This window comes from Camponotus vicinus, unplaced genomic scaffold (genome assembly GCF_025532165.1).
Source record: "Camponotus vicinus isolate PSW18456_S1 unplaced genomic scaffold, iyCamVici1.0 SCAF_9, whole genome shotgun sequence".
NCBI classification, from domain to species: domain Eukaryota; kingdom Metazoa; phylum Arthropoda; class Insecta; order Hymenoptera; family Formicidae; genus Camponotus; species Camponotus vicinus.
Window position 1 is genome coordinate 12,398,362 of NW_028141981.1, and position 25,321 is coordinate 12,423,682.

Here is a 25,321-nt window from a genome sequence, read left to right on the forward strand (position 1 = left end):
ATTTAAATAGTGGCGTAATTATTTAATTTATTTTTTTGGTTAATATCGAGTAGAATATATAAAATTATAAGGTTTTATGAAATTGAATATAAATTAACGATATTTGAATTGAATATAAATAAACGACGTATCGTAATAAATTAAATTGCCTTTCGTAATGCAAAATAAAAACAAAAAATAAAATTATTTATTGAATTAACTTTATTTTATAAAAATATTGCAGGTTTCGCGTTAAGAAAAAATGAAAAAAGAAACCTACAGACCGGGATCGAACCTGTGACCAGCAGCGTAGTAGTCTCGGGCTTCAGCGCCCGAGGTACGCCGCTTACTCGATGATCGGTCTAAATTCACCGGTATATAAGATACTGCATATTTTTAAGTTGGTTCTTCTTCAAAAACGACTGAGCGTTGCGTCCTCTCGGTTTCCTCAAATACTTCTTTAGTCGAGTACTATACACAGTTAAAATTTTTTCAAAGCAGTGTTCCGAAGGTCGCGCCCTCCCCTTGTCAGATTCCGCGTTAGACGTACTCAACGCGGCAAGAGTTTCCCGGCCTCGGGCGGGTTGTTTCGTATTACGCGGTGCATGGTACGCGAGATCCGGAAATAAAGATTTCTCCGGAGCCGGTGGAATCCGATTTCGTTGCGACAGCTGGTAACTGGCTTCCACACGAATCGCCAAGTCTTCTAAAGCGTTTAAGTCTTCTACCTCATTTCGACAGATAAACTGTTGTAAGCGCGGTAATAAGTTCCGAAACGCGCTGCTTACTTGCTCCGATTCAGTCCATGGTGACAACAACCGATCGAATATAGCTCGAAAACATGTCAAAAAATCAGCGACAGACTCATGTTCCCCCTGAGTCCTTCTCATAATTTTTTCGCGAAGAGCAAATTAGAAATCCGGGTCTCAGAATCGCGTTCTCCATGCATTTTTAAAAGCAGTCCAATTCAACAGCCGATCGCGTTTACTATGGAACCAATAAAATGCTATGCCGGTTAGAAAGAACGACAAGCAACGCAAGATGTCTTCGTCGGACACAGGAACTAACTCGCGATCCTCTTCAATCTGCAGTAAAAAGGTTTCCGCGTCTTTCCCTCGCGTACTCCGAGAATTTAAGATTCCACTTTCGCATGACGTTGTACGCGGTTATGGCGGAATTTTCAGTGCTTTCGTGCGATGAATTTCGTCCGTTCGAGCGCGGAGTATCGCGGGAACTGGAAGGTGCGCGAGATCTCGCCTGATCCATCGGACTGTCAGGTCGAGCCATCGCATTCGTAGAATCTCTAAAAGCTCCTCGTCAGACATCTAGTCCGTATTAAATTTTCGATCTTTACGCACGCGGCGCAGCAAATGCGCGGTCTGAATTGAATAACTTCCCTCGATAGAAAGTCTACGCTGTTGTAATTCCTCAAGTAATTGTTCGCGATTTAATACGAAAATCCGTCCTCTGGGTCGACTTGACTCATGCGATAAAGAAAGATAAACTCGAAACAAAATAAATAATCTCGAACTCAGCTGAATGTGGCAAGATCACCGCGACCGTAAACGTCGACAGCTAAAAAACACGGGACAAAGACGTTATTGTCGAAACGATTTAAATGTCGACAACAGACACGAAAAGGTTAACGAAAAAAATATTAAACGAACGCGTTAACGATAAACGAAACGAACGTACGACAAACACAGAAAACAATCAAGGCAAGCTTAATGTTCGCGGATGAACGCGTCGTAGCGAGAAGCGCGATGCGACAAAGTTTTATAGGAGGACACCACACGATTAAATAATAAAGACCACGACACGTAATTTTTTTGTTTTTTAGTTTTTTATTGCACGACACCACAATTACAACTTAAGAAAATATATACAGGGTGGCCCATTTTAATACATCCAGTCGAATATCTCGAAAACCAAGTCCGGGAGAGAAAAATGTTTCAGATAAAAGTTGTTTGGTTTCGAGGGGGCCATAAGAAGGTACCATTGGCTTGACCTAGAAGAGTCATTTGAAGGTCACGTGAAGGTCACCTCAATTTTTTTAAATGGCACCCCCTATTCTTTATTACATATTCTTGTAGCTGACCTCGAGAGCTTTCCAAAACACTATAATCAAATGTTTTTTTATTGAGTACTTTTCGAGTTATAAAGCTCCAAAGTTGCAATTTGAAAATATTCAAAATATCTCGTAAAATATTCACTTTCCGATAGTCTTACCTTACATGATCCAGCCAGTCAAGGCGAGATCCGAGCATGATCCAGCCAGTCAAGACAAGGTCCGTGTATGATCCAGCCAGTCAAGGCAAGATCTAGGCATGATGCAACTAGTGAAGGTAAGATTCGAGTATAATCCAGCCAGTGAAGGCAAGATTTGGACATGATCCAACCAGTGAAGGTAAGATCCGTGTATGATCCAGCCAGTGAAGGCAAGATTTGGACATGATCCAACCAGTGAAGGTAAGATCCGTGTATGATCCAGCCAGTGAAGGCAAGATTTGGACATGATCCAACCAGTGAAGGTAAGATCCGAGTATGTTCCAGCCAGTCAAGGCAAGATCTTTATGGAAGGAACTGTTCAAAATTATCTCCATTGGCTTGAATACATAATTCCAACCTATTTTCGAAGTGCCTGACCGTTTTGAGTAAGACAGCTCGCGGTATATTTGCGCAAGCTATTCTTATCCTCTCTATCATGTCTTCTCTAGTTGTAGGCGCATGCTCATAAACCACATTTTTAATATACCCCCATAAATAAAAATTAAGTGAAGTCAGATCAGGTGATCGTGGAGGCCATGCGATGGCTCCTCGTCGCCCAATCCATCTGCCATTGTATTCTCGATCTAGATAAGCTCTCACTATTGCCGCATAATGAGGTGGCGCCCCGTCCATTTGTATCCACATATTTGTCACTATTTAGGAATAAAATTGTTATAATAATATCGTCCACTGTTGATCGGAGTATCAAACTTTATTACTCAGACGCTTAAGTCTGCCGACAATACCCATGGCTGATTATCATCCCTCAGAGATTGTTGATATTCTCCTTGTTCTCGGAGAATGTCAACTAAATTATCATGAAGCTTCGCGAGTTTACCGGAATCGTTACCCCGAAAGGGAACAACATCCGAATCATACTACAATCCGGGACCTCGAACGAAGAGCTCGCCAAGGCCGTTTAAAACGTCAAAGAGCACATCATGAGTATAATGAAGACGATGTGCACATTATCTTGGCATTCATTCATCTTCATCCTCATACAAGTAGTCGTATTATGGCTAGAGAAATTGGTATCCCGAGAAACACGATCTTAAGAATTTTGAAGAAAACGAAGTACCATCCTTACCATATCACGTTAATACAAGCTCTTACTAAAGCAGATATGCCGTTGCGTGTACAATTTTGTCAATGAGCACAACAGATGATCCGAGCTGATCCGAATTTCTTCTATTACATTATGTTCTCTGATGAATCGACGTTAAAAAATAATGGTGAATTGAATAGACATAATTGCCATTATTGGTCGGATATTAACCCACATTGGCATAGACAAGAAGATAATCAGCATCGCTGAAGTGTGAATGTTTGGTGTGGTATTATCAATGGTTTCTTGATTGGTCCTTATTTCTTTGAAGGAAATGTCAATAGTGCAAATTTTTTGGAACTTCTGAGGGATCATTTACAACCATTGCTTGAAGACGTTGATCTTTATACACGCCAGAATGTGGATACAAATGGACGGGGCGCCACCTCATTATGCGGCAATAGTGAGAGCTTATCTAGATCGAGAATACAATGGCAGATGGATTGGGCGACGAGGAGCCATGGCCTCCACGATCACCTGATCTGACTTCACTTGATTTTTATTTATGGGGGTATATTAAAAATGTGGTTTATGAGCATGCGCCTACAACTGGAGAAGACATGATAGAGAGGATAAGAGTAGCTTGCGCAAATATACCGTGAGCTGTCTTACTCAAAACGGTCAGGCACTTCGAAAATAGGTTGGAATTATGTATTCAAGCCAATAGAGATAATTTTGAACAGTTCCTTCCATAGAGATCTTGCCTTGACTGGCTGGAACATACTCGGATCTTACCTTCACTAGTTGGATCATGTCCAAATCTTGCCTTCACTGGCTGGTTTATACTCGAATCTTACCTTCACTGGTTGGATCATGTCCAAATCTTGCATTCACTGGCTGGATTATACTGGAATCTTACCTTCACTGGTTGGATCATGTCCAAATCTTGCCTTCACTGGCTGGATCATACACGGACCTTGTCTTGACTGGCTGGATCATGCTCGGATCTCGTCTTGACTGGCTGGATCATGTAAGGTTGTGATCGGACGACTTATATATGGGTAAAATTATCCGAGGATGTAGTTCTCTTACCTTTAGTTATTACGGTCGCCAGCTTGTTTATCCACCAACAAGCAAGGAAGTTGAGATAATCCCAATTCCACGTCGAGGTCCCTGGAATAAGACACCAGCCTCGCCTTATTGCGTCGAGCCGCCGTATCTGGTTACAAGATGGCCGCTAACTGCCTCGCCTTACTGCGTCACGCGGGCGTATCCCGATTGGACACGTAACGATTTGACACCGCTCGATTGGACACGCATTATTGGACACGTTTTATTGGACACCGCTCGATTGGACACCGCACGATTCGACACCGCACGATTCGACACTGCACGATTGAACACGCACATTGCACGATTGGACACGGCAGCATTGGACACTGCACGATTGAACACGTACATTGCACGATTGGACACGGCAGCATTGGACACCGCACAATTGGACACCGCACGGTTGGACACCGCACGATTGGACACCGCACGATTCGACACGCACGATTCGACACCGCACGATTCGACACCGCACGATTCGACACCGCACGATTCGACACCGCACATTTGGACATGTATGCACCCCGCCGGTAGGGGTGCCTACGATAGGGTGCAACTTTCCACGCGAAGCGAGGTTCCACTTTGCAACTTTTCACGCGAAGCGAGGGGGACGGGGTGGGTGCGGGAGGGGGGCCGAAGGCCCCCCTTGCACCCCCCCGTGTGTGTGTGTGTGTCTGCTCCATGCTCTTTGTGCGGTGTCGAATCGTGCGGTGTCGAATCGTGCGTGTCGAATCGTGCGGTGTCCAATCGTGCGATGTCCAATCGTGCGGTGTCCAACCGTGCGGTGTCCAATCGTGCGGTGTCCAATCGTGCGGTGTCCAATCGTGCGGTTTCGAATCGTGCGTGTCGAATCGTGCGGTGTCCAATCGTGCGGTGTCCAATCGTGCGGTGTCCAATCGTGCGGTGTCCAACTGTGCGGTGTCCAATCGTGCGGTGTCCAATCGTGCGGTGTCCAATCGTGCGGTTTCGAATCGTGCGGTGTTGAATCTTGCGTGTCGAATCGTGCGGTGTCCAATCGTGCGATGTCCAACCGTGCGGTGTCCAATTGTTCGGTGTCCAATCATGCGGTGTCCAACCGTACGGTGTCGAATCGTGCGGTGTCGAATCGTGCTGTGTCCAATCGTGCGGTGTCCAATGCTGCCGTGTCCAATCGTGCAATGTACGTGTCCAATCGTGCAGTGTCCAATGCTGCCGTGTCCAATCGTGCAATGTGCGTGTCCAATCGTGCAGTGTCGAATCGTGCGGTGTCCAATCGAGCGGTGTCCAATAAAACGTGTCCAATAATGCGTGTCCAATCGAGCGGTGTCGAATAGTTACGTGTCCAAAAGGAGGTCACCCCGTCACGCCACCGTATCAGGTTACAAGATGGCCGCTGACTGCGCATCAACGAGAGAAATTTGCGACGTATTCTCGTCGTGCTTCCTCTCGTTCTAATGCTTCTTTTTCTGTTTCAGGTCGCCGCTGGACAACGCTGAAAGGATGACGTCACCGCTATGGATTCCTCCTCAGGTGAGTCACCGTGGTTGTTTGAAATATTCGTTTGATAAATATTTCTTTTTAGATCACTCCCGGATAGGCAAATCACTACCGGTATTAAGGATCTGGTAATTTATCACTTGGATAAATAATAACTGCTACCGATCAGATATATGTTTAAATTAATATATTTAATAAAATAAAATATAACTGAACTCGGATTATTACAGTCTGTTTTCGCTTTAATAAAAACGGTTGATTTTACACTACATCGCCGTGTACGCGGAACAATATTCTCGTTTATACGTTGTTTTATTTAAACTTCCGTTAATCGCACTATTCGCTCGAAAGATCGCAACGCACATATCCGGGAAAAAGCTCTATGTTTGATTTTACACAATATCGCCGTGTACGCGGAACAATGTTCTCGTGTCGTCGTTATTTTATTGAAACTTTCGTTAATTGCTCGAAAGATCGCAACGAACTCGTCCGGGAAAAAGCTCGCACTCGGGAAAAAAGCTCGAGACTGAGCTCTGCAGCCCATTATATAGGCCTCCCCACTCTTCTCTATCCCCTCCAACAGCGCCTCTAGGCGGTCCGATGTGTTCGCAGATGCTACGCGCTGTTAATCGGGTCGCTTTCCCATTGGTTTAGGCGTTTCTGCTGTGCGCAGACGCATTGCGCATGCGCACTTCGGCTTTCTTCTGCGCAGACGCTTCGCGCATGCGCAGTCGCTCTTTTGCACTTAGTTTCTATGCGCAGTTGCACTTTTCATGCGCAAATTACAATTTTAGATGCGCGTTAATTTATGCGCAATTAGTCTTTTACAGTTCCCTTTTCATAATACTACCATAATATGTGCTGACTTACTATTTTAAATCTAATTTTACGTTTTAACTTTATTTTACATGCTAGAGTGCACTTTTCATGTACACTATCTACACTCTCGCTTTCTCTGGCCGTTTTCTTTAAAGTGCTCGCCGTTTTGCACTATTTCCTTAATATTATAGGTTAGGATAATAGTTTTACAATTTTCTTTCGGATACTTATAATATATGTATATTTTCCTTTATGTTTACAAAATAAATTTATAACTTTGCGGGTCGGACGTATTTCCGTCCTCTTTGTGGCCTCCGTCATCCTTCTTGACCTTGTCCAGCATCCTGAATAGGATGAGTTTTCCGTCTGGACTTAGAATCATTGCCCTTCCTGTGGATTTGTACTTTTCCATATCCTCCTTGTCCTTTGTACTCCCAGACGTCCCCGGAGTCGGCTCCTTCGTTTCCTCGTCCTTGGGAGTTGGGGTGCTTCTGATTACCGGTTTCAAGGTAAGATTATCGGAAAGTGAATATTTTACGAGATATTTTGAATTTTTTCAAATTGCAACTTTGGAGCTTTATAACTCGAAAAGTACTCAATGAAAAAACATTTGATTATAGTGTTTTGGAAAGCTCTCGAGGTCAGCTACAAGAATATGTAATAAAAAATAGGGGGTATTATTTAAAAAAATTGAGATGACCTTCACGTGACCTTCAAATGACTCTTCAATTTCAAACCAATGGTACCATATTATGGCCTCCTCGAAACCAAACAACTTTTGTCTGAAACATTTTTCTCTCCCGGGCTTGGTTTTCGAGATATTCGACTGGATGAATTAAAATGAGCCACCCTGTATATACAGGCTGTCCCAGCTGTTTTAACTTGGACAGTAAAATATCTCAAAAACTAAGTCCAGCAAACAAAAATGTTTCAGACGAAAGTTGTATGGTTTCGAGGGGGCCATAAGATGATACCATTGGTTTGACCTTGAAGAGTCATTTGAAGGTCACGTGAAGGTCACTTCAATTTTTTTAAATAGAACACCCTATATATTTTTGCACATTCTTGTAGCTTATCTCGAGAACTTTCCAAAACACTATAATTAAGTATCTTTTCATTAAGTACTTTTCGAGTTATGAGGCTTGAAATAATTTCTTAATTTTACTAAACCATAAAATATCTAGTAAAATATTCATTTTTCGATTATCTTACCTTAATACTTTTATGTACAAAATAATGAAAGGAATCAATTGGTAAGAAAAAACAATTGTTTTTAAAAAAAAAATATGTAATTGTTACTTGCAAATTCGATATTTTTTCTTAAAAACCACTTTTTTCTTTACACTAATTGATTCCTTCTCATTAGTTTGTACATCAAAGTATTAAGGTAAGATAATCGAAAAATAAATATTTTACTAGATATTTTATGGCAATGACGAATTTTTCAAGTGTATTGATTGGCTACTGGATAAAAAACGTCTCAAGTCCATAGAAAGCAGCCAATTAATACGCTGAGAAAATATGTCGAACGACAAACGTAATACCGGCCTAAAAGCATATAAGAGCTGCGGTCAAGAAGACGTTGAGAATGCTTCGAAGCGTTTTGATTGTTCAATACGCTACTCTATCGTTTTTTAACGTAACTTTACGAAAAGTTGTTAGTAAAATCTAGTGATAAATTTAATAACATTGTTATAGTCTCACAGACTATAACCCGTACATAATTGAAATATTAAACGTTAGCATAAAATATTATTGCTAAATGCGATATCGAGCATTCACCTCATAAAGTCACTGTTTCAGTGAACCACCAGCGAATTCGCCAAAAACGCGGAAGTGCAACGAAGGATTTCGACACCAAATCATCTTCGCTTGCACTTCAATTTGACCGCACCATGACCCCGTGTGGCCATGTTACTAAGCGGTGCCCCTCTCAAAAAACCTCAAACAAGGGTTTAAATACGAACCATCGGAGGAGCACAGCGAACAGTCGTAAAGCAAGTGTAACCAGTATTAAGTGCGAACCGATCACGTGTTATAAGAAAACTACTCTAAAGGTTATTATCGAAGACGAAGAACAAGGCGGAAAGACTCAACTAAATCAGCAGAAACAAGAAAGGCTTCTGTACGAATTGATGTATATTCCAAAGACTAAAATACAAGGTATAATAAAACAAAAAATATATTAAATTATTAAAAGCAGCCGAAATCCCGGCTCCTGATCCTTCGGCGGCCTGAGATATTTTATATCTCCCGACTGCACCCCACATCCCGTGCCGCTCCCGGCACAACATTTTGGTGGCAGCGGTGGGATGCACGCCGGAAGAACCGCCGAATTCAGACCACTAACGGCTGGAACAGTAAAGAAAAATACAAATTTAAAAAATACATCAAAAGAAAGCCTAAGAAAGCAAATAAATTGAAGCGAATGGACTAAAACAAGCCACCGAACGCAACACATACGGACGACGGAAAGCAGATAAGGGATCACGGTCAAGCAGCTGAAAGCCGAAAGGGGACACCAGCGCTCAAGGACCAGCACCGATCCACAACCTTCGCAGAGGCAACGCATCGTCGACGGACAACGCGTCATGGGACAACGACCCAACATATCAACACGCAGCGTCAGCAATCGAGCGACCCGATACGCGACCATCGTACTACTAATGTAAGTCGCAAATTTATAATTAAATGTCGGAACAAAGCGAGTTAGATTCCAAAGCCCGTGATTTTTGAGCGAGCCAGCATGATTGGCAAATAGATTAGGACTTGTAACACCAATACAAGTAGCGGAAGAAGCTGCTCGCGACATCCGAAATAGCGTACGAAAAAATTTAGAAGACTGCTATTCGAGTTCCGAATCGTCCGAAGCACGCGAACTAGACAATAACGATAATTTCGAACGAAACGAACGAAGCGTTAATCGAGTCACTTTTAGAAAAACTTACCATTATCCGTCGATCTTTGTATTTTCGAACCAAATCCGGAAAGAAATATGAATATCCAACCCGAAGCCGTCGATAGAGAAATCGAACGTACACAAGTCGGACAAGAGGCTGTCGCGAATTACGAAGACGCAGATCACCCGGCCGAAGACACGAGTAATATCTTGTTAACCGAACTCGTACATAGTTTCCGCGAAATGCAAGAAGAGATGAGAAATTTACGCGAACAAGTACACAACATGCGTACTAATCGAAGAAATTCTAATGAAACACGAGCAAATCCAGATGACGTTCCTCTTGACATAACGTACGGTCGCACCGAACGAGATATAAGACAGGCGTAGCACCGCTCCGCACTATTTACCGTTGAAAGAAGCGCGAACAATGATTCCAGAATTCGATGGAACATCGCGACATAAATTACAAGAATTCTTAAATGCTTGTACATACACGGTACAAAATATAAATCCCGCAGACGAAGAATCATTAATGCAAGCAATTCTATATACCAAATTAAAAGGCAAAGCTATGCAAGAATTCGAGACGCGAGACATACAAACGTTCGAAGAACTGAAGCAACAACTTGAAACTTGCTACCAGACAAAACAGAGCACGACACATTTACAGATAGAATTTAATTCTTTAAAGCAGAAATCGAGTGAAACTGCTTACGCTTTCGGGCAACGCGTCGATATATTAGCCATGAAACTATATGAATCCATAGTGGAAGGAGAAGAACGCCCTCCTTCCTTCAAAAAGGTGATTCAGGAAACAATTAAAAAACAAGCATTAATAAATTATCAAATCGGATTGCGAGATGAATTAAAAATTCTCGTGCGTTCACAAAGATACACCACGCTCCAAGAAGCGATAAACGGCGCGAGCGCGGAAGAAAAGCTGATCGGGCGGACAGTAACCCGAGCATACGGCTTCTCTAACAAAAACAAAAACGACATAAAATACACGCGACCTAATCGCGATACAGTTATCCAATGTTATAAATGCGGAAAATCTGAGCATTACGGATGTGATTGCAGAAGTAGCAAATTTACGTTACTAAAACCGGGAGGAAATCCGCAAGTAAATACTTTAAGTAAATTTTGTAAATATTGCAAGAAGATCGGACACACCCGTGAAGAGTGTTGGAATTTGAATGGACGTTCCAAAATAAATAACAATAATAATAATAACAATCCTAACCCATTTAATAAAACTAATCGCCAAGAAGACAAGCGTGAGTAAAAGGCTCCGTATAGGCAACGGAAAAAGAGCACTGATTCTGCCAGCAATAGCGAAGAAGAGCAGGAGGAAGCAAGAAAGAAGCAACCGCGATCTGCCTTAGAATATCGGGTAACGCATATTAAAGATCTGCCTGTACCGACCAAAGACGAACTGCAAAAACACTACCAATTCGCGAAGTAAAAAACGGAAAACTCTATATGTTGTATGATTCCGGATCGACAATTTCTTTAATCAAATTAAAAAATCTAATAGCGCACTGATCTACGAGGAGAAAGTTGCACTTACCGGAATAAGCGGACATAAAGTATATGCACTCGGGAAAATGTACGCTACAATTAAAATTAATAACCATAAAATTAAACACTCTTTTTACATAATAAAAGACGATGTAGCGGTAGAACACGAAGGAATCCTAGGATTAGATTTCCTTAGAAAGCAAACGGCAAAATGTGACTACGAGAAAAGTCAAATAACGATAAAGGATAGCATATTAAAATTACATCCATGTAATAAAATTACTTTGAAGCCACGTAGCGAAACAATTATACGAGCCGCAACCAACCGCAATCAGATAGGGATAGTCCGAACTGAAGAAACAGCACCCGGAGTTTATATTGGAAGCTGTCTGGTAGAAACAAAAAAATTTTCATGCCTTGTGAGCATAATAAATACACCAGATAACGTGATTGAAATGCCCACTCCAATAGTCACCCTGGAGGATATGGAAAGAAACACGAAGGAAATAAACATAATAGAAACGGGGAAGAAAATTAAAAATACCATTCCTCGTAAACAACAAATCTGACAATTACTGCGAACACAACATTTAAACGCAGAAGAGAAGCAGACACTCTTAAAACTCTGCGAAGATTATAGTGACATATTCTACTTTGAGGGAGAACCGCTAACATGCACTGCGACGGTAGAGCATGAAATAAACACACGTGCCGACACCGCGCCGGTAAACGTGAGACCATATCGCTTGCCAGAGAAATATAAAATGGAAGTCAATCGACAAATAAATGAAATGCTAAAAGATGAAATCATTCGGACTAGCGCAAGTCAATGGAATGCACCACTGCTAGTGATACTGAAAAACAGACGCATCAGGAAAACCGAAGCTCCAAGTAGTGATAGATTTTCGGAAGCTAAATGAATTAACAATAGGAGATTCATTTCCTCTGCATAACTGATATTCTACACCAGCTAGGAAATGCAAAATATTTCACTACATTAGATTTAGCGTCAGGATATCATCAGATCCCAATGGCTGAACGGGATAAAAATAAAACAGCTTTTTCAACTCCCTACGGTCATTACGAATTTAATCGAATGTCGTTCGGACTAAGGAATGTGCCAGCAACATTTCAAAGATTAATGAATTCCGTCTTAACAGGAATACAAGGACTCAGATGCCTGGTATATCTCGACGATATTGTGATATACGGATCAAGTTTACAAGAACATAATGAACGACTTAAAGAAGTGTTACAAAAATTACGAAAACCTAATCTAAAGTTGCAACCCGATAAATGCGAATTTTTGCGCAAAGTAATTTATCTGGGACATACAGGGCGATCCCGAAAAACGATCCGTCTATAAAATGACGTATTCCTGACACTATTCTAAGACAATTTTTCCTTTACCAAAATTTAATTTGAAGCGTAGTTTTTGAATTATTAAAGGAAGTAGTTAACGTATGACGGGTCGAATACAAGAGGCAGGCAAGAGTGGCGCGATTCACCGTCAGACGCGGGTGCTTACGCGGGGCGCCTGCTGCGATCAGCTGGTCGCTATACACATACAGACACACATTTTTTTTTATACGCAGGGGAAATCCTCATGGATACCCCCCCTCCCCGGGGAGAGAGAGGGTTATGCCGGACTCCTACCGGCTAAAACCCCTGCGGGTGTCCTCCACCGCGGTGTCACGGGGGAGCCACGGGTACGCCACAGGCATTCTTCCGCGACTCCCCCATCGCAATCCCTCGTTGTAGCCGGGAGGGAGGACACCCGTCCGCCTCCCGGCTCCGTCCAATGGGGTTCTGTCCCGGTGGAAGATCTCCCCGCTCCACACCGGGGCCCCCCTCGCCGCGGTCCCTGAACGGGGCCTCTTCTTATGCCGTGGTGGGGGGAAGGGAGGGGGGCCACCGAGGAGGGCCATAAGGAGGCCCTCACAGCCCCGGAACCTCCCTCTCACTCCCACCTATCCGCCAAGCCTGCAGTGAAGGGGGGAGTGGGTCTCAGCAAGGTCCCTCCCCCCATTCAGTCCCTGTCCAGCGGTGGGGCCGGAGGCCCAATCAGCCTTCTCCTCCCCCGCCGGGTCCTCCTGGCCGCTGCTCTTCCTCGTGCTGCCATTGGGGTGGGCATCATCCGCCGATCCCCCTCCGCCTCCTCCTTGTTCCGCATGACCTCGCAAAAGGAGGCCACTGCCCGCCACTCCTCCTCCCCCCTCAGCATCGCCTCAATGACGGCGCCGAAGGAGAGGTCAGCTCCCACCACTGCGACCAGGGCACGGCGCTGCACCTCCCAAGCCGAGCAGGCTTCGAGAGTGTGCTGCGCCGTGTCCCGGTCCTCCTCGCAGTGGTGGCACCTGGGGGTTGGTTCCCTCCCGATGCGGCACAGATAGTGACCGAAACACCCGTGCCCGGTCGCCACCTGCGCCACCCGGAAGGTGTTCCGCCCCCAGGCCCTCCTCATCCACCTCCCGAAGACCGGGAGGACGGCTCTCACAACTCTTTGGTTCTCGCGGGCTGGCCCGGCCAATTGCCGCTGCCAGTCCACGAGGACCGAGTCTGCCGCCTTCAGCCTGATGGCCCTCTTGGCCCCCGGCCCCACCACAATTCCCCTCCCCCGGAGCCTCCTAATCCCCCAGTACATCTCGGCCCGGGCCTGGGCCAGGAGCTCCAGGGGAGGCGACCCCGCCAGCACCGCCACCGCCGCATATGCGACCGTGCGGTATGCACGCGCGGCCCTTAAAATTATGGGGCGGTGCGCCCCCCGTAGCACTCCCCTGATCTTGTTGGACCCCGAGGCAGCACCCGCCCAGATCGGTGCCCCGTAGAGGGCCGATCCGACCGCGTCCACATAAAGCTTGCGGACACGGCCGTCCGGGTCCCCCAGGTTGGGCAGCAGCCCCGCCAGCGAGGCCTCTACCCCCCCTATCCTGGGGGCCAGCTGGGCAAAGTGCTCCTCGAAGGTCCACCTTCCGTCCAGGTGGAGACCCAGATACTTCATCCGAGTCCCCACCTGGATGTCGTGTCCGTCCACCTTAAATGTGAGCCTGGTGGGGGTCCCCCGGGAGCCGTCATGGAAAAAGACGGCCACCGTCTTCCGGGGGGCCACTCTCAGGCCCAACGCCTTTATACCGCGGACCACCCCGGCCACCGCGATGTTCCCCAACGCGGTCGCATCCCTCCAGTCCTTCCCCCCAGCTACCACCAGCGTGTCATCCGCGTAGCAGATGACATGGCAGCCGGGGGGAAGGACCCTCCCCAATACCTCATCGTACGCGATGCAAGGCTACCAGATTGCACACGCTGCGTCCAGCGGCGGCACGATTTGTATCCCCACCACTTTCGCACACTAAGGCATAAGCTCTCATCCGTGTACGCTCGACATTCGGTCATCTTCGGTTTACAGAGGAAGACGGATAGATTAGCTTCTATTCCCTTCTCTCCTGAGAGGTCTAGTGTATCTTACCTATCTCTCTGAATACAATAGCTATGTGATTCTCGAAATCTCGAGCTGGCGAGTTGGCGATGCAAGTTGCATCGTTGCAAGTATCGCAGCGATACTTATTATCACACATAATATTTCCCTATTGATTTCTTTTTTATAAAAGTTTATGTTGTTTAAAAAAGAGAATATAACATATACAAAAACAAATTTTACATATTTTTATCTAAATTTTTATCTAACATATTTTTATCTCAATTTTTATCTAAATTTTTCCACTCGGCCAATATGTACGCTTTTTTATTAAAAAAAATTTCTTTAAAAAAATAATTGTAATAAAATATTTAAATTTATTTTAATAGAATTGTATTTTTTATTATTATTTTGTATTAATGTATGACGTACATCTTGTTGCTCAACGGAAACCGCGAGAAGGTGATGGTCTCTTCCGTTAAAAAGGAAATGTAAAAAATTTAATAAATGAATAATAATAAAAATAAAATTAAAATAAAATAATAAAATAATGATAAATAATAAATAAAAATAAAAAATAAAATTATAATAAAATAATAAAATATAATCAATTTTCTAATTGATAAAAGGTCAAAATATTATTTCACATTTCCTTACATACATACATATATATACAGGGTGTTTCATTTTAATCCGACCAGTCGAATATCTCGAAAACCAAGCCCGGGAGAGAAAAATATTTCAGACAAAAGTTGTTTGGTTTCGAGGAGGCCATAAGATGGTGACAATGATTTGACCTTGAACAGTCATTTGAAGGTCACATAAAGGTCACCTTAAATTTCTTAAATGGAATACCCTATATATTTTTGCACATTCTTGTAGCTGACATCGAGAGCTTTCCAAAACACTATAATTAAGTACCTTTTTGTTAAGTACTTTTTGAGTTATGAGGCTTGAAATAATTTCTTAATTCTACATTAACCGTAAAATATCTAGTAAAATATTCATTTTTCGATTATCTTACCTTAATACTTTTACGTACAAAATAATGAGAGGAATCAATTGGTGTAAAGAAAACACATAGTTGTTTTGAAGAAAAAATATGTAATTTGCAATTAACAATTCCATATTTTTTCTTAAAAACAACTATGTGTTTTTTTTACATCAATTGATTCCTCTCATTATTTTGTACATAAAAGTATTAAGGTAAGATAATCGAAAAGTGAATATTTTACAAGATATTTTACGGTTTATGTAAAATTAAGAAATTATTTCAACCCTCATAACTCAAAAAGTACTTAACGAAAAGGTACTTAATGATAGTGTTTTGGAAAGCTCTCGAGATAAGCTACAAGAGTGTGCAAAAATATATAGGGTGTTCCATTTAAAAAAATTGAAGTGACCTTCACGTGACCTTCAAATGACTCTTCAAGGTCAAACCAATGATACCATCTTATGGCCCCCTCGAAACTAAACAACTTTTGTCTAAAATATTTTTCTCTCCCGGGCTTGGTTTTCGAGATATTCGACTGGTCGGATTAAAATGAAACACCCTGTATATATATACAGGGTGACCCATTTTAACTTAGGCAGCCAAATAAAATAAGCAAGATAGAGAAAAATGTTTTAGACAAAAGTTGTATGGTTTCGAGGGGGCCATAAGATGGTATCATTGGTTTGACCTTGAAGAGTCATTTGAAGGTCACGTGAAGGTCACTTCAATTTTTTTAAATGGAATACCCTATATATTTTTGTACATTCTTGTAGCTTATTTCGAGAGCTTTCCAAAACACTATAATTAAGTACCTTTCCGTTAAGTACTTTTTGAGTTATGATGCTTGAAATAATTTCTTAATTTTACATAAACCGTAAAATATCTTGTAAAATATTCATTTTTCGATTATCTTACCTTAATACTTTTATGTACAAAATAATGAGAGGAATCAATTGGTGTAAAGAAAACACATAGTTGTTTTTAAGAAAAAATATGGAATTGTTAATTGCAAATTACATATTTTTTCTTCGAAACAACTATGTGTTTTCTTTACACCAATTGATTCCTCTCATTATTTTGTACATAAAACTATTAAGGTAAGGTAATCGAAAAATGAATATTTTACAAGATATTTTACGGTTTATGTAAAATTAAGAAATTATTTCAAGCCTCATAACTCAAAAAGTACTTAACGAAAATGTACTTAATTATAGTGTTTTGGAAAGCTCTCGAGATGAGCTACAAGAATATACAAAAATATATAGGATGTTCCATTTAAAAAAATTGAAGTGACCTTCACGTGACCTTCAAATGACTCTTCAAGGTCAAACCAATGATACCATCTTATGGCCCCCTCGAAACCATACAACTTTTGTCTAAAACATTTTTCTCTATCTTGCTTATTTTTCGAGTTATTTGGCTGCCTAAGTTAAAATGGGTCACCCTGTATATATATATATATATATATATATATATATTTATATATATATATATCTTTACACACTTATTTTTTAAGTGATATATATAAAAATTTATTTAAAAATTATTTATCGCAGGAAGGGCCTGCTACGTCAGCATTCGCATGGACTTTTAAATTATTTTTATTAGCGGCATATAATTTATCCGCCGACATAAGAGATAAATGCTCTTCATTAATGAGCATATTTAAAGCTGTTTCTCCTCTAGTTTTTAATGCCGACTTAAACACACAAATAGCATTAACGGAAACCGTTGTAAAGCTATTACGTGTTTTCGTTTTTAAATTGTTCAAAAGAGAAAACATTCTCTCAGGATCGGCATTAGAATTCGGAAGCGTCCGAATAGTATTTATAATATTCGTTAAATTGGAATATTTAGAAACATTATTCGTGTGCCGACGTTGTAAAATTGCTTTCCACATATTGTCAAAATTTAATTTAGAAAAATTTTGTTTTTCTTCCACTGTCTGATGCTAATGCAATCCATTCTTTTTTTAAAGCATCTTCATCAAAACTGCCGAGATTTTTAGCTACGAAAGAAACATCATCAAATGATGTTTGTCTATTATTATCGAATAAACTTACAGATGGTTGAAAAACTTGTAACTTTAATAAAAATTCATTATTTATAGGTAACCTTTTACAAATTTCTTCTGCAGCAGTCACATAAAATGTTAAACAGTTCTCTCGAACAATTTTAACTATGTTTATGTGATCTTTCAACGTTAATTCGTTCAGATATTCCTCACATTCTGATCCCAAAATAATTTCATTAATAGGTTTTTGATTTTCTTTTAATGAGAATATAATATTTGAAGAAAATGGTTTTAAATATTCTTCTTTTATAAAATTTCCACAGATTTGGAAAAGAAAGTTTTTAGATTTTGGCTGCAATAAATGGATTCTCGTTTCTGACGCTTGAAAGAATGCATTAAATGCGTTAAAATTTAAAACGTATTTAAAAAAAAAATACGTTTCAGAAAAAACGTTTGATACAAAAGTTTCTTATTTTTTCATGTACAATTCGAATCTGTAATAAAAAGTACCATGTACCTCTAAAAAAATTCGACTTCCGATGCGGATGGCGTATTTCCGGTCGGAATTAGAAGTTGAAAATATCACCATTTGATAGAGCATACCCGATTTACTTCAAAATTGTTCGCGATTTTTGATAAAAGCCATTTATTTTCATTTTAAAAGGGATGTACGGGTGATCTGGGACACTCTGTATATCCAAATATATATTTAAAATATTATATGTGTTTGACATTGTTTTTTTCTCGACTCATGTCGACTGTTATCGACTAATTGTTGATTGTTGACTGTTGACTGTGCTTGTCTTGCGAATACGTTCGTGACCCAGTCAAAAGATAGTTCAAAGCAATCGACAAAAGATTGGTGATATTGTGCCGACGAGAAAATAAATTAAGTTAAGAATAGATAATCAAAATGTGTGATCAATTAACCAAAAAACGTAAGCGAAATTTTTTAGAAGCTTGGCTTAGTGATGATCGATATAAATCTTGGATACGCAAAGTACCATCCGACGATAGTCTTTATTATTGTAGTATATGCAATAATAATTATTCGTGCAATTCAACACTATCAAGACATGCGGATTCTGCGTGTCACAAAAATAATATTAAGGTAAATACGCTAACTGATAATAATAATAATGTTGATTCGCCAATAAAAAAATTGCGTAAATCAAAATTTCAACAAAAATGGTTAGAAATTCAGCAATTTAAATGTTGGTTACGTGAAGTGCCACATGATGCAAGCTTATTTTTTTGTTCGATTTGTGATAAATCTATCGCTGGCGGTTTATGGCAAATCTATCGTCACGCAGAATCTAATGTTCATATAAATAAAGAAAAAAATTATATTGAAACAAGAGTTTCGAATGAGGATTCAAATATACAAATTAATGAATCACTTTTATCTTTTGATGAGCGTAAGAAATCAGCGGAAATCAGATATGCCGCATTAATTGCCGAGAAAAATATTCCTTATCAAACGGCAAAAGAAATTCTTAATTTTTTCCAACATATACGAAAAGATCCTAATGTGTTGAATAGTATGAGTATGGGCCGAACAAAATGTACAAATATTATTACAAACGTTGTATGCCCGGTTGAGACTAATTGTGTTGTCAATATTATTCAAAACACAAAATTTTCGATATTTATCGATGAAACATCTGATCTCACTAATAATAAATGGATGACTTTTTTTGTCCGATACGTTGATCCGGAGACATTAGATGTTCACTCGCAATTAGTTAAATTAATAAATATTGATGCCAAAGATTCAAGCGCAGAAAAGTTGTTCAATGCATTTAAAAGTGAAATGTGGAAATTACAGATACCATTTTTAAATATTGTTGCCCTATCATGCGACAATGCTTCCGTCATGACAGGGAAACATTTATCGTTTAAAAAAAAATTGGAAGAAATATGCCCACATGTTTTAACATTTTCATGCGCGTGCCATTCCTCCGTATTAGCAGCGCATGCTGCTTGTTCCAAAATGCCTGCATATTGCGATGAATTTTAAAAAAAAATTGCAAAATATTTAAATAGCAGTCCAAAACGAACAGCTATTTTTCGCGAATTTTGTGAATGTTTCCAAGAAACAAATCACAAAATATTAAAATTATGTGACACACGCTGGCTTTCTCATTATTTATGCATCGAACGACTTCTTGAATCTTGGGATACAATTAAATATTTTCTTACTGAAATGGTTGCGAGTGAAAAAACAAATTCTGGAAAATATTTATTATCTATGATGAACAACATAGAGATAAAAGCTTATTTTCTTTTTTTAAAATATGTTTTAAATTTTTTTAACGCATTTAATGCATTCTTTCAAGCGTCAGAAACGAGAATCCATTTATTGCAGCCAAAATCTAAAAACTTTCTTTTCCAAATCTGTGGAAATTTTATAAAAGAAGAATATTTAAAACCATTTTCTTCAAATATTATATTCTCATTAAAAGAAAATCAAAAACCTATTAATGAAATTATTTTGGGATCAGATTGTGAGGAATATCTGAACGAATTAACGTTGAAAGATCACATAAACATAGTTAAAATTGTTCGAGAGAACTGTTTAACATTTTATGTGAGTGCTGCAGAAAAAATTTGTAAAAGGTTACCTATAAATAATGAATTTTTATTAAAGTTACAAGTTTTTCAACCATCTGTAAGTTTATTCGATAATAATAGACAAACATCATTTGATGATGTTTCTCTCGTAGCTAAAACTCTCGGCGGTTTTGATGAAGATGCTTTAAAAAAAGAATGGATTGCATTAGCATCAGACCTTACAGTGGAAGAAAAACAAAATTTTTCTAAATTAAATTTTGACAATATGTGGAAAGCAATTTTACAACGTCGGCACACGAATAATGTTCCTAAATATTCCAATTTAACGAATATTATAAATACTATTCGAACGCTTCCGAATTCTAATGCCGATTCTGAGAGAATGTTTTCTCTTTTGAACAATTTAAAAACGAAAACACGTAATAGCTTTTCAACGGTTTCCTTTAATGCTTTTGTGTCTTTGTGTGTTTAAGCTTTTGTGTCTTTGTGTGTTTAAGTCTGCATTAAAAACTAGAGGAGAAACAGCTTTAAATATGCTCATTAATGAAGAGCATTTATCTCTTATGTCGGCGGATAAATTATATGCCGCTAATAAAAACAATTTAAATGTCCATGCGGATGCTGACGTAGCAGGCCCTTCCTGCGATAAATAATTTTAAAATAAATTTTTATATACACTTAAAAAATAAGTGTGTAAAGATTTTTAAGTGTGTAAAAATTTTTATATACACTTAAGAAATAAGTGTGTAAAGATATACACACACACACACACACACACACACACACACACACACACACACACACACACATATATATGTATGTATGTATGTATGTAAGGAAATGTGAAATAATCTTTTGACCTTTTATCAATTAGAAAATTGATTATATTTTATTATTTTATTATAATTTTATTTTTTATTTTTATTTATTATTTATCATTATTTTATTATTTTATTTTAATTTTATTTTTATTATTGTTCATTTGTTAAATTTTTTACATTTCCTTTTTAACTTTTGGGAGAGACCACCACCTTCTCGCGGTTTCCGTTGAGCAACAAGATGTACGTCATACATTAATACAAAATAATAATAACAAAATACAACTCTATTAAAATAAATTTAAATATTATTTTATTACAATTATTTTTTTAAAGAAATTTTTTTTTAATAAAAAAGCGTATATATTGGCCAAGAGTGGAGAAATTTAGATAAAAATTGAGATAAAAATATGTTAGATAAAAATTTAGATAAAAATATGTAAAATTTGTTTTTGTATATGTTATATTCTCTTTTTTAAACAACATATAAACTTTTATAAAAAAAAATCAATAGGAAAATATTATGTGTGATAAGTATCGCTGCGATACTTGCAACGATGCAACTTGCATCGCCAGCTCGAGATTTCGAGGATCACATAGCTATTGTATTCAGAGAGATAGATAAGATACAATAGACCGCTTAGGAGAGAAGGGGACAAAAGCTAATCTATCCGTCTTCCTCTGTAAACCGAAGATGACCGAACGTCGAGCGTACACGGATGAGAGCTTATGCCTTAGTGCGCGAAAGTGGTGGGGATACAAATCCGCCGCTGGACGCAGCGTGTGCAATCTGGTAGCCTTGACGCGATGTTCCACAGCAACGGGCCCAGAACGGACCCCTGCGGAACACCGCGCACGATGGGCCACCGCCTACGCACCCACTCGGCATCGCGACAGGAGATACTCCTTCCCATGAAATAGTCCCGGATTACCCTGGACAGGTAATCCGGGACTCCGTGCGCTCGTAGTCCCGCCCCTATCATGTCCCACGGGAGAGTATTAAACGCGTTGGCTATGTCCAGGGACACAGCCAACGCCACTCCCCCGTGCTGGACTATCTGTTCCGAGCGGGCCCGCAGACCATCGATCGCGTCGATGGTCGACCGGCCCGCCCGGAACCCGAACTGGGACTCGTTGAGCCCCGCAACCTGTTGCAGGTGCTCATTGAGCCGCCCCACCAATATCCTCTCCATCAGCTTACCGACCTCATCCAAAAGACAGAGAGGTCGGTAAGCCGACGGATCGTCGGGGTCCCTCCCTCCCTTCGGAAGGAGGACTAATCTCGCCTCCTTCCAAAGAGAGGGGAAGACCCCCTCCCTGAGGCACCTCGTAAAGAGGTACCTCAGGGACCCGCCAGCTTCCCCCATGATCAGGGCCCAAATCTTACCCGGAATGCCGTCCGGACCGGGAGCCTTATTCGGCTTCATCTTCCGGACAGCATCCCGCATCTCCTCCGCTGTCACCTCCCACCCCTCCCTCCACTCGGGCATACGGTTCGAGAGGAGGAAGGGCACTGCGCCCTCCGCTCCCCCGGGGAAGAGTCTTCACCACCTCCCCAAGGAAGCCGGGGGCCAGAGACTCCGTAATCGGAGGCGCCCGCAGCCTCAATTTCTTGAGGACCATTCTGTACGGGCGCGCCCACGGGTCCTCGTTCAGGGAGGCGAGCAGCTCCTCCCGGGCATCCCGACACTCCCCCCGCGCCCGCTCAATACAGGCCTCGCTACGGTCTCTCCTTCGCATACATCTTTGAAGTCGGCGTCTGGCTCGGACCGAGGCATCGCGGAGATTCGCGATCTCCTCGGTCCACCAGTACGCCGACCTCCTCCCGCATCCTCTCCTTACCCCAGAGAGCACTGCGAAGCCTCGATGCCAACTCCTCCACTCCCTTTACCTCCCACGCCAGAGAGTCTTCCCCCCAGACCCATAGCGAAGCCTGCATCGAGGCCATCAAGAGGTCCGGGTTCAGCCTGGTGAGGGACCACCTACGCACCTCCTGTGAGTCCGGCCCGGTGGGCGGATGTCGGGCGACCAAGCTGAGCTCGATGTACCTGTGATCCGACAGGGTCTCAAGCTCAGCGGCCACCCTCCATCCCCCCACCATGCGCAAAGCCGCAGCCACGTCAAATCGACGATGGATTCCCCCTGCGGCCTCACGCAAGTGGCGACGGACCCGACATTGAGCAGGGTCAGCCCGAGTGATCCCGCCCAATCCCGCAGCGTCTCCCCGCGCCGATCCTCGGACGGGCAGCCCCAGCTCCGAGATTTGGAGTTGAAGTCGCCCATCACGAGGACCGGCCCGGGGAGGCCGCTCCTCACCGCCTCTTCTATCTCGCCGAGCTCGGCCTCATACTGGGCCAGGCTCAGCGAGGGAGGGAGGTATACGCCTACAACGCAGGTGGTCCCCCACCACACCATCGCGAAGTGCCGACCCCTGATCCCCATCCTGCAGGGGGGCGACCCTTCGTCGCCCCCCCCGCACGATGGCCACCAGGGGGGCAGCCCCCCCAAGCACCCTCCCGGAAACCAGGACGGGTGGTCGGGGGGGGCCGCGTACGGCTCTGACGCCACGCCCAACCCACAACCGCGCTCCGCCATTGTGTGCAGGAAAAGATCCTGCGCACGGCGGGCGTGGTTGAGGTTGGCCTGTAGGATAGATAGGGGCGCTGGCTTACCTTTGGCCATCAGTGTCCTCTATCTCCATCCTCTCCTCCGCCGCCTCCTTCTCCCCTTCCTTCTCCTTCCCTCCTGTCCCGCTCCTCGAGGGCCGGGGCTTTCCTTGTGGCTGCTGCTGCTGTTGCTGCTGCCGCTGTTGGGGCGCCTCAGCTCCCGCTCCCCCCCGCCTTGTCCCTCCACGTGAGGGCGTAGCGGAGGTCGGCGTGGCCCGTCCCGATGGAGGTCCACAGCTCACTCCTCCCCTACGGTGATCCGCCTTCCTCCCCGCCTCCGCGCACGACAGGCAGTAAGGGGCCGCCTGGCAGGATGCAGCCGTGTGGCCCACCGTCCCGCACCTGTAACAGGTGCGAGACCTGTCCTCGGCGCCCCTGCACCTGGAGGCCACGTGTCCCTCTCCCCAGCACCTAAAACAGTGGGTGGGACGCGCCGCTGCCAGTTCCACCCTGGCGGTCGTCCACCCTATTCTTATGCGGGCGGCTTCGGCCAGGTCGTCCGCCGCTCTGACAGGGCAGCGGACCCAAGCCACCCCCATCCCGTAAGTGGGCCTGTTGATGAAGACCCTTATTTCTTCGGGCTTGGCCACCCCCCTGTCCGCGATGGTAGCAACCACCTCCTCCACTGTCACCACCTCGTCCAGGCCTCGAATCCGCACCGCCGCTGTGGGCCTGTCTATACGGACAGAGGAGTCCTCGGCGAAGACCCTCCGCATTTCCGCGGCCAGGGCCTCCGCCTTGGACTCCCTGTCCTCCTTCGTGGGGCCCGGGATCTCGAGGACATACGAGCCCGTCATTCCACGACGGGCCCGCATGTCCTTAATTCCCAGGCTCTTCAGCTTCTCGGCGCCGACTCCGTACCTCGCTTTGCGCAGTACCTCAGCGTACGTGCCGTCGGGGACCGTGATGGTGACCGCGGCTGTGGAGGGGATCCTTCCCCCCTAGATGGGGGAAGGGCCCTCCCACCGCCACCGCCACATCCCGTCACAGGCTCCCCGGCCGGGCCTCCCGGTGGTCGGGGGGAGCGGGTCCGGGTCCCACTCGGATCACTTCTCCTCCCAACCACCGTGGCCCACGACAGTCCCTCGGGCCTCGCCTCCTCCGCTTCCCTCGCCCTCTCCTGGTGCTGCTCCTGCCCGCCCTCCGGTCGCCCGAAATATTCCAGGGTAGGAGCGCTGGATTCTTTCTTCTTCTTTTTTTTCTTCTCCGCCGGCGCCCCCCCAGCGCCCGAGGGCCCCGGCATGGGGGCCTCGGGTGCAGGGAGGTGGCCGAACTCCACCAAAGAGGGGTCAGCGACGGGGGCCGGTGGAACAGCCAAGGATCCCTACAACCCCCGGACGCTGAGCCTCTCCACCATTTGCTCCGCCATCTTGCTCAGCATCCCCTCGATCTGCTGGAGGAGGGTAAGGCCGGGACCAAGCGCCGCTGCCCCCCCCGGGAGGAGGGGAGGCGCGGGCAGACTCCCCCTTCTCCCGGGGGACGCCCGCACCCCCCCATCCACCGAGGGAGGAGACAGCCGCAACAGGGGAGGAGACGGGCGCGCCGGGGGGGGTGTCTTATCACCTCCCCCGACCCGCCGGCCCCCCCATCCATCTCGTCGACGAGCCTACCTTTCATCTCCCTAAGCTCTTCCTCCAATCTTCCTACCCTCCGCCTCAGCTCCTCGTTCTCCCTCATTGTCTTGTCCGCCTCTTTCTTATGTTGGGCAGCTTGCTCCACC

General features: G+C 43.4%; 1 pseudogene; it reads left to right on the top strand.

Moving 5' to 3' along the window:
- The first annotated feature begins 3,370 nt into the window (after positions 1-3,370).
- On the top strand, positions 3,371-4,047 carry LOC145976611 (uncharacterized; annotated as a pseudogene).
- Positions 4,048-25,321: the final 21,274 nt, after the last annotated feature.